Here is a 9,092-nt window from a genome sequence, read left to right on the forward strand (position 1 = left end):
TGTGCGGGTTCCATCGTTAGCCCCGCGCGTCCGAAACAGTTACGGAAAGTGTCGGGCGTCACGTCGCTCCGTGCGAGGCGCAATGTCTCAGTCGCGGCTCTTGCTCCGTGGTCGCGGCCAATCCACATCTCAATCGCCGCTTCGAGACCATGCATTTCGGAGGCCATTCTACGCGCACCGAGTTCGATATATCCGATGTGAACTTTGTTGTAAGGAATATGTTTCCCATGTGTTTCCGTAACTGAAATATTTTTGTTCGATATATAGCATAATTCGCTCTATCCGGGTTCGTTATAGCCGGGTTTGACTGCACTGCAGTTCGCTATAACCGGGTTTCAATGAATTTCTTTCAATAACGCAAATGGCGATAAATAGCCAAATAGTTCGACCAAGAACTATAAATGAATAAATAGAAAGTAAAAAAAATGACAAAATTGGAACAACAGGTTCAGACATATGCATCTCATACATCTTCTCAAGGAAGGAAGAGAAAAAAAACTCTGCAGAAATTCCGAGAATCGTGTACTGATGCATTGCATTCTAGGCCATTTTCTACAGTGCGAGTTCTTTGCAGCCAAATATGGCTATGAGAGGCGAGAGACGTTGAATTATTTTATTGTTTTTACGTTTCTCTTGTGTTTTGGCTACTGATGTACATCTATAGAATAACAGCGATCAAGTGGCGTTACTACGGGAAATATGCCTATTTCCGAAGACGCAAGGCGTAGTGCAAAAGTTGTTCCTTTTACGCTATTTGATTATTCGTATTTCCAAGGGTCTTTTGCGGATTTTGTAACAGCGAGGCTGTTAAGAAAACTTATTTTTCCTGTCCGCAGTTAAAAATACCCAGAAAATTGTTGTTGTTGTTGTTGTTGTTCCTGGCGATATGGCTCGTACCCACGTGGGGGATTGGCCAGGAATCGGGCGTGAGAAGGGCTAATGCGCCCGCCTAAAACACCGGAAACTAATACACCTCTCTATTTATACGCAGAAAGAGAAAAAATGGAATTGGTTGAAAGTTATAGGTGGATTTTTTATTAGAACTGAGCTTTTTGGAGCGGAAAAAATACATGCCAGAATCAACGCTAACAGGGCAGGCGCCTGGACTCGGAAACGTATGCATGAATGGCTGCAGCCACCCCTCGGTGACAATATCCCAGTGATGTGGCCCCAAAAGATAGTAGAACGGGCATGGACATAGGCAGGCCAATTCGTCGTAATGGCGTGAAAATGCCGACTACACGTGAGCGCGCGCACATGAGCGCGTGCCTCGCGGCGACCGCCCGGCAGTTATAAAACCAAGAAAATGCCGAGCGCTGCTGTGTGCGTGCCTCACCACGAACCCCCAGCGTCCCCAGTGCACGTTTGTCAAGCAAGCATAGCCACTTAAGGAGCTCGGAAAGATTGGACAAAAGAAAACCTCCAGCTTTGCCGCAATCGTAGCAACACTTTCGCGTTCACAATCACACTGCTCGCGTCACTGTCGAGTTATGCCCCCCCCCCCCTATCCACAAAATAGGGCTGTGCGTTCGTCATTCGCAAGCGCTAGGGCGTAGTATAGTACTCCCTCTTAGAAGTACTCCCTCTTAGAAGTACTCCCTCTTAGAAGTACTCCCTTAGTACCCTCTTAGTACTCCCTCTTAGAAGTGCGCCGGCTAATTCGCGAAGATGGGTCACCCACGAGTCGTCCGCACACCCGACGAGAAGGCCGCTTGCCTCGAGAAAGAAAATAAACTTCGTTATTATCAAAACAAAAACTCAGCAATCCTATCTCGTCGCGCTTAGGATAGAGAACGGACACGAGTAGACAGAGACAACACGGAACACGTGGCCACAGAGGATGCTGCCAAGTTGCATTATTGCGCACAAGACAATGAATCACTGCAATGCAAAGGGGCCAAAGTGCGTGATCGGTACTGGCCGATCGCATGCCCAATGATTACAACATGAGAATTACTGTGAGCTTCCCTACAGCAACAAATACGAAGTGAAGGGCGCTGCGGCAGCGAAGAAGGCTGCAATCGTGGACTTGAAACGTCGTGTTAATAATACTAATCTCTGTTTTCTGAAGGCACTGGATACGTGTCGTGAAGGGTGCGCGCAGCTTCACTACCTTCAAGTTTCACGCGTTACTGTGAGCTACCTTGCAGTTTTAAAGACGATAGTCTTTCTTGGGCTACTTAAACCCAGAAATTTTGGTCTGTCTGTATGTCTGCCTGCCTGTCTTTTTTTTTCTTTATTACCAATCATCAACACACACTTACGACACAAAAATAACCACACTGCATTTGGTACAACCAACACCGACATTAACATACCAGCCGTGCTTCCGGCTAGGCTTTGTCATTTAATCATCACTTTAGAGAAATTAACGGCTCTAAAAAATCTAACCAATCTGGTATTGGCTGCTGAACTCTCAGCCCCTCAACGAACTGCGTGACACTCTCCCGCAGAAACTGCCGGGCCGGTCGGGCATCCACGTCGCCATGGAGCCACGCCATGCGCGCCCTCAATATGCTGTGAAGGCCCAGGAGCATTATTAAATCGTAGGGGACTCCTTCGTTATTCTCTGTGGGTAAATACCGTATACCATGCGGGGTAAGTGGGAAGTCTTTGTGTAAAGTTCGCTGCATAACATCCCAAAAGTGAACCGCCATCCAGCAGTGTATAAAAACGTGATCTATGTTATCCGGTTGTTTACAAATTGTACAGTCAGTACCCCACGGTGTATCTAAGCCCTTTTCTTTTAACCATGTTTGCACAGTAAGTGTCCCCGAATGAAGTTTGAAAAAAAAGGCTTCACCCCCGGTTTTACAGCCATACGCTTAACTCTTTTCAGTACATCCTGCCCTGGGCCTTCTTTGTACAGTTCTCTATATCTTGGTATTGGGAACAGACTGTCGCAAACATCTTTATATAATTTTCTACGTGACACTGTACTCAAATATTCCATCGGAAAACGAGTTGACAGAAACCTGAGTGACATGACAACTTCTTTAAAATATCCTGAAATCCTTCCCTGTATGTGCAAACTGGATACGACAAATTCCGGCAGTGCCTGAGACAGCCGCACATGGCAAACTGTTCGCAAAAAAGGATCGCTTGTATCTCGAAGAAAAAGGAACCCATTCACCAACTGGCGGACAAACAGGTGCGACAACCCAAGCCCGCCCTCCTTGACGCGTCGAAAAAGGTTATCTCTACTGCACCTTTCCCATGTAGATGACCAGATAAACACAGCAAATGCACGATGCATTTTCTGTACATTCAAACGCGAACAGTGCAACACTTGCATAACGTATCACACTTTGGCAATAAAAAATAAATTACAAACAGTCGCTTTAGCAAACATTGAAAGAAAAACCCCTTTCCACTTTTCTGCCCTGTCGCGTATGTCCTGCGTTCGGGCACGCCAATACGGTTCGCTGTCCTGGTAGCACTCCAGTGGCGTCCCTAGATACTTAACGGGACTGGTTTCCCAGCTCACGTTGGCAAAAAAATCCGGTGTCAAAGACCAGTCCCCATGCCAGAATCCCAAACATTTCCCCAGTTTACCCCACTACCTGTGATTGACCCAAAACGTTTAACAATGTCCACCGCTTTTGTAACACTATCCTTGGTCGTACAGAAAAGAGCAATGTCGTCTGCGTAGGCCAGAAGTTTTACCTCTGCCTCGCATAGCTTAAACCCGTGAATGTGTTCACTTTCAATTATATTTAAGCAGAGCGTTTCGATATACAGGCAGAAAAGAAGTGGGCTCAGAGGGCAGCCCTGGCGCGCCGACCGTTCCACGCTGATGGGGGCCCCCAGCGTCTTGTTTACAATTAATCTCGTGGTGCACTTTCGGTACGCCAGAGCCACCTCCTCCTTGATGACTGTTCCAACGTTCACATGATCTAAAATCAGCAACAATAATTCATGGGACACACAGTCAATGTCTGCCTGTCTGTCTGTGACTCGATTCAGCCACCCGGCCAAAGTGAAACATTCCCTGCGCAATAGTCTTATATAGTCACAGCTAAATGTGCCCGTCTAAGTTCGGTCTAAGTTCATAATTGTCAATATTGTTGAAGAACAACAACACATTACGCATATATAAGACAAAAAATTAATAATTAACTGATATTTGCAGCGTTCCTTTATAAAAAATCGTACATGTTTGATTTTGGCGAGATTAAATACTTCATCAACTGAAGAAAAAAATATCACTCCGCCGTCGCCTGCTGTCGCCCGCGCTATATAACTTCTGGCGGCATTTGAAGAAATCAAGTGGCAAGAGTTACGAAAGGTTCCACTAGATAGGTTCCACGTTCTGGTTATAACGCACGTGGACTAGGGAAACGCGGTTCTATAAACGCTGAGGTAGGGCGCCTCGATTCACACGCGTCTTCGCCGTACGGCAGCGTTGGCATCGAGACACCCGGTTTGGAGCAGTGGAACGCGGGAAATTTAAAATGAGTTAAGCAAACGTTTGGCGTCTTTACCTTGGGAGGAGCGCGACGCAACAGGAACAACATGACAGGTGAGCGGGAAAGAGAAGGGACGCATTTACATGGCAAAAGTCGATAAAGACTATCGTCTTTTAACGACATTTGCAACGAAAGGAGCAGATACGCGGACAATTTTTTTGTTTACTCTTCGGTGATTATTCGACCATAAATAGGATGCACATTTTTCAAACCCTTTTAGTGAACATTTTAATTTTCGTGTTGTTTTATTTTTAGTTTTCCAAAATTCTGTAGAACAAATGTCCAATTACGCTATTGTAACGTACAAAGGCGCTACTTCAGCCAAAATTTCATTTTAATGGAAATGCACGGCATTTCACGGCCGTGGCTGTGGTGGTACCTGGCAAAACATGTTGCGCATTAATAGAAAAAAGAGCCGAGAAGAACGAAGGAAGCACGGAGAATAAATCATGCAAACGAAAACATCTGCGAGGCCCTCCATACCCACAAAAGCCATAACCATGGAGTTAACATTATTTCAGCTAACAGCGCGTTCACGAAACGTGTGTGTAAGGCGAAATCTGTCCTCACATCTTTGAAAAATAATGGTCTAAAAAGGTACGCCGAATTTGTCCCAAGTTCAGTTTTGAATGGCGTCGCAAGCTGCCTTCGGCGTCAAATGCCCACACATAAGAGAGAATACCTTTCGAACAAGGACAAAGCCAGTTTCGAAGGTAACGATTGATCCAAAACGGGTGTGCCAGGTGAACGCAGCTTCTACCCCGGGCACGTACGTCACATTCACCGCGGTAGGCGAGCAGTACTGCGGAAAAAAACAAGTGTTGGAATGTTAGTAATCAAGAACTTCAGGATATGCCACCTTTCTAGCTCCTTAATGAACAGAAGCACTCGAACAGCATCCATGAGTGAAACTTAAGCGCAAACAGACACAGGGACGAGAAAGGGAAACGACACCAGCGCTTACTATCAACTGAAAGATTTATTAAAATTGAAAACATATTTATACCATACCAAGACCTAACAATCAAGCACGTGTGACCGTCGCACATGCGCACGCCGGTGCATGAGGACAACAGCCCCATTTTCTTCTCTTTTTATTTCCATCATCTTCTACCCCTCTCCCTAAGAAGGGTCACTTCTTTATCTAGAATACTCAGCGACGGGTACGCTCCCTCAATGTACACTTGAGGGAGCATCATTCCTCCTTGAATGGAAGGCCCTACACACACCTGACGCTGCACTGTTCAGACTGCGGTTGTAAGCCATGCTTCACAGACACGCAAATTGTTTTTCAGCACAGAGACCGTGCTACCAGGGAAATTGCTGAAGCCTTCCATATCCGGATTAAGGCTTCTGATTGTATAAGTTGTATAAGTCACCCGTCGCTGAGTATTCTAGATAAAGAAGTGCAACTTCTTGAGGAGAGGGGGTAGAAGATGAGGGGAAAAAACTAGAAGAAAATGGGGCGGTTGTCCTGACGTACCGCTGTACCCATGTGCGATGGTCACACGGGCTTGATTGTTAGGTCTTGGTGTGGTTTAAATGTGTTTTCGATTTTAACAAATCTTTCAATTGGTAGTAAGCGCTGGTGTCGTTTTCTTTTCTCGTCCCTGTGTCTGTTTGCGCTTAAGTTTGACTCAAGGATGTTCACCAACTAGCTCGTCTCTCCATTTAGCATGAGACCCGCCGTAGTCAGCCTGTAGAAACAGACCGCCAAAGCGGCACTATCACAGCACACAACATAACCCCCCCCCCCCCCAACAAGGTTTTTTTTTTTTTCATACAAAAGCATTGCTTTGCCTCTTGAAGGAAAGGGCCGGTGTCAGCGTTGTCTCTAACGTCCACTGCGGTTCCGCAATTCCCATAGGCTTTGACGGGCTCCATAATGAGTGCGTGGGAAAAGGAAAGGCATAAAAGGAGCGCTGTGAAAGCTTGTATGCCCCAGCCTGCTGTTAAGTATATTGTTGCGCTATCAGGTCCAAATACTAAACGGGTACCCGCTGCTTGACTTACTAGTACTTTGACGCTTCTCAGCGCTTCGTTAGTCTTAAATCGACCCTGCAACACTTTTGATAACTTTTTCTAAAGACTAAATGCTTTCAGAACGCAGTAAATGTAGCCGACAACTCCAGTACTTATAATAGGAAAGACTTCAACCAAAAATTGCTGATCTGCGCCCTTTAGTTAACTTAGAAACTTCCATAAGAAAACTATTCATTTTTTATGGTCTCGGAGTGCTTCGAGTGCGCGAGCTACGTCATCACAGCGGAGCAGCGGCTATTGGACGACTTTGTTATTGTTGGAAAATGTGATCTGGTTGAGAAGACGAAGACATCAAAGCCACCTCACAGGCAGCGAGGCTCGTGGCACCATCTTCTTCCTCTACCGAATTACCCCCTCATTAAACCGCTGTCCTCTAACATACGTCTGCTTCCTGGTCTTCAACAATTTGGTGCCGTGACCAGGATGGAAGGATTACACCGTTGAAGACCCCTACCGATGAAGCAGACCCATTGAAGAGGACGCACCGGCCAAGAACGACGCATTGCCCCAGCACCTGCTAGCGCGGCATCTCCGCGTACCGGGTACCTCAAAAGGAAGCGTGGTGCTCTGCGTGCCTCAACTACACGTATCATCAACGAAATGAAGGCCACAATGGAGACTACGCCGCTACCGACGGGTGAGCTGGCGGAACAGCTAAATATGCTCAAGTTGAAACAGACTCCTTTAAACGATATCGACAAAGAAATAGAGGGCCACGTCCCCGATGAGGAATTAGACGATGAGTTGGAAGCCGTAGAACAGTACCGTGACTCTATCGCACGCATGATTTTTCGCGCTAAAAAGAATCTTGCAAACGCGTGCCCTTTAACGGCGAGTAGTGCAATACAGGCTCAAACCTCACACCAAGAACGAGTTCAGGTTAGACTGCCCAAGCTTGAAATCCACCCTTTACATGGAGAATGTATTCAGTGGCCTGCATTTTGGGACCAGTTTGAATCGACGATACATAAGAACTCATCGCTAGCCAACGTTGACAAACTAAAGTACCTGCGCAGTTATTTGAAGGGGAAAGCGGAAGGCGTAATCAACGGATTACCAACAACCAACGAGAGCTACCCCATGGCCATCGAACTGCTGCAGCAGCGTTTTGGAAACGGAACCCTTTTAATCAATGAACATATGAGAAAATTGCTGAACCTCCCTAAAGTGACCTCCTGCGACGACTTGAACGGCCTCCAGACGCTCCATGAACGTATACAGACTAACGTCAGATGGCTTGACAATCATGGTGTACACATTCAGTCCTACGGGGTAATGTTGAGGACAGCGGTATTGCAGAAGATGCCTTTTGAACTCGTCCTCAAATTCAACCAGCTAACGTTAAAGCAAACGTCAACACGAGGACCCCCAGTGGAACGGCCTGACGAAGTCTCTGAGCTACTTGACCTATTGAACCTTGAAATAGCAAGTCGGGAGATGACTTCAATGATGACTGCATCAGACACATCTGCCAAAATAGAACCAACCAGGAACGAAGTCAAGGACAGCATTCAATGTCATTCTTCCACGCTAACGATCAAAATATCCCGCCATAGATGTCTTTTTTGTGAATCTGACGAACACCGCACAGATGACTGCCCGGCTGAACTTCCGTTAGAAGAAAAGAAAGCCAAATTGCGAAAACGGGGATGTTGCTTTCGCTGCGCCAGGCCCTACCACCGCGCCAAGGAGTGCAAGAATGCAAGAAAGCTTTCATGTCGGCATTGCAATGGACGTCATGTTACTTCCTTGTGCGACCCAACCTGGAAAGGCCCATCAGAAACACTGACGACTGTGTCCAGCTCTACAGACGAACCAGAGACATTCCAGAAAACGGTTATTGGGTCGCCAGACATCGAATTAGGCATAGCGACAAACTTGCACGTGGCAAATGAAGAGCGAGTTTCCGTGCCGAAACCATTTCGGGAGCTCGACCACCTAAGACTCCGAGATAAGCGAAAACATTCCGAAGGAGATTATGAGAACTTGACAGCCTTCACTGCAATCACGTTTAAAAGCAGTGATCGTAACCTTGTTGAATTGCATAGGAGACCAACTCGTCATCAGGCCGGGCACGACGAAAACACCGACGACATAAGCCATTTCGAACACGGCGACCATATCGACGACAAAGGTGCAACGTTTCGACGCCTAACTCGATGAGGAAGGAATGCTGAGGACAGCAGGCCTTTTTTACGTAAGGAACTTCACCGGAAGGAGCGTGCTTGCCTAATTGAAAAGGAATTTTTTGCCCGTTACCCAACTGCTTCCGTCGTTAGTTTATGCTCAGCTTTAGCGCTTGAATCTTCGTCAACAGAAACCTTTTGTGCGCGATGGAAACATCGAGGGCATGGATTGAGCAGTCGATGGAACAGATTGCGTACGCGTGAACACCTGCACAAGTGGCCCGCCACCCATATGACTCCAAGAAATGTTTCAGTTCCTCTCGACCTTGAAGACACCGCGCTTGTTGAACAGAAACGCGCACATCGACAAGCATTGACGAGTGACTCAAAGTTTCCTGGAAGAGATGGAAAAGTTCGCTTACGTGAAGTTCGCATGCCTGCCGGAACCATTTCT

Source organism: Haemaphysalis longicornis, unplaced genomic scaffold (assembly GCF_048455015.1).
Source record: "Haemaphysalis longicornis isolate Haplotype H1 unplaced genomic scaffold, Haemaphysalis longicornis Haplotype H1 scaffold_19, whole genome shotgun sequence".
Lineage (NCBI taxonomy): Eukaryota > Metazoa > Arthropoda > Arachnida > Ixodida > Ixodidae > Haemaphysalis > Haemaphysalis longicornis.